The sequence below is a fragment of the Brassica oleracea genome, chromosome C3 (genome assembly GCF_000695525.1).
Source record: "Brassica oleracea var. oleracea cultivar TO1000 chromosome C3, BOL, whole genome shotgun sequence".
NCBI classification, from domain to species: domain Eukaryota; kingdom Viridiplantae; phylum Streptophyta; class Magnoliopsida; order Brassicales; family Brassicaceae; genus Brassica; species Brassica oleracea.
The window spans coordinates 46,992,076-46,993,986 of record NC_027750.1 but is presented as its reverse complement, the minus strand read 5'-3'; positions in this window follow the sequence as shown (position 1 = coordinate 46,993,986).

The window sequence follows — 1,911 nt, the reverse complement described above, 5'->3', positions numbered from 1 at the left end:
ATTTTGTTTTTTATTTGGTAAGGTTCGATTCTTCAGTTACGGGTAAACAAATGGTTAATTTCATGTGTGAAGAGCTTTGTAGTACTGGTTAACAGCACATCGATTTTAATGTTTGATCTCAAACCTCTCGTCATTCTATTTATTTATAAATTAAAATTAGGATACAATTATTGGCGGATGAATCAAATCTATTTTTCATTTGCTAGGTGACTATAGTAAGAATAATATTATTGTATAGACCCAATTCAAAGTTTAGAGTCATAAATAATAGAGCCTAAAGAGACCGACAAATAATTTAAGTGGTAAAATAGTTTACGATGACGTGGATTTTTTTTGTTATCTATCTATATATAATTGATTACGGCTGCTGGTTCAGAGGTGGACTTTGTGGGTTACCGGACTTCAAAAATTAGAGTTGTATATGGCCCAAAATTTATAAGTCTGAAGCCCAAATAATGTTGTGACGGACACGTATCGCCTCTGCAGCGAACGACTTTCCACGTGGCAAAGCAGGAGAGACACCAACATATTTATATATATATAGATTAACTACACTTGATATAAATACTCTTATTCTTTATATATTTCAATTATAACATAAAATTAGGATTTTTAATTGATTAAAATGTATGTAAATTTTATTCACAGTTTTATGAAATCATTTTGACTTATTAGAAAAGAATTGATCCAACAAAAAGTTAACATCCAAATCTCCGTTGTTGGGGTTGAAAACGGTTACGACGAAGTTAACATCCAAATCTCCGCAAAATACAAGTATGAGTGCCTTTCCGCGATAAATTGTACTTGGTCAAAAGAATGTCGCGGCATACGTCCTCGAAATAAAACCTTGTTCAAACCCCGTTTGGATAAAACACAAGCTGTCCCAAGGCAACGGAAACGTATCTGAGTCAGCCGCGGATAGGTTCGAATGTGACGGTCGGAACACATATAGACCAAGCTCAGTCACTACGTAACTACCGCACACTGCCCGGTCGCTACGCAGCGACCGAGCGTCTGTCCCGCTCGGTCGCTACATAGCGACCGAGCTCGAGCCAAGCTCGGTCGCTACGTAGCGACCGAGCGTCCGTTCCGCTCGGTCGCTACATAGCGACTGAGCTCGAGCCAAGCTCGGTCGCTACGTAGCGACCGAGCTTGTAGCGACCGAGCTCGAGCCAAGCTCGATCGCTACGTAGCAACCGAGCTCTTCCGAAACTTCGATACGACGCGAGTCCATGCATTCTTGTCTACCCTTCGATGCTATCTCCCGAAGACCGTAGCGAACCCGTTTCATGTTTTCCGCCATTCAAAGTCATCGATCAAACTTTGCGGGAAAACCCGCGGAAAGTTTGTTTTTTATCGAAAGAAGCCGTAATAAACGCTTTGAGTCAAAAGACGGCCCAAAGGGACCTAAGACATTACTCGAGGCCCAGCTTACGATCTCTTAACCAACAGCCTGTAAGACGCATGACGGTTTACGCTTGGTTCGCAACGAAAGATAAATGTCAAGTTTCCGCGGATAAATACGAAATTTTGAAGATAATTACGAAGATCGGGAAAAATGGAATATCTCCATTTTTATGCTATGACGGCTAAAGGGCAGAAGGAGAAAAGCGTAAACCGACCTAGGAGCGAGTATATAAGGAGTCCTAGGCGAGAGGCATGGAGAGGACTTTTCTCAGAGCAAACTTAGCACTTAGAGCAATTAGGTATATTTCCGTTTTTGTTATTCGAGCTGCGACTTAACTAGGTTATTGCCGTCTTAGGGTTTTAGAACTAGGAATCTCGCCGACAGCTCTCGTAGCCCAGACTCTTACCTTGTTGTAACGCTCAAACGCGAATTCAGAATAAGATCTACTTTGCTTTCTTTTCGATTTCTTATACTTTATCGTTGTTATTCTTGTGTTCTGATTG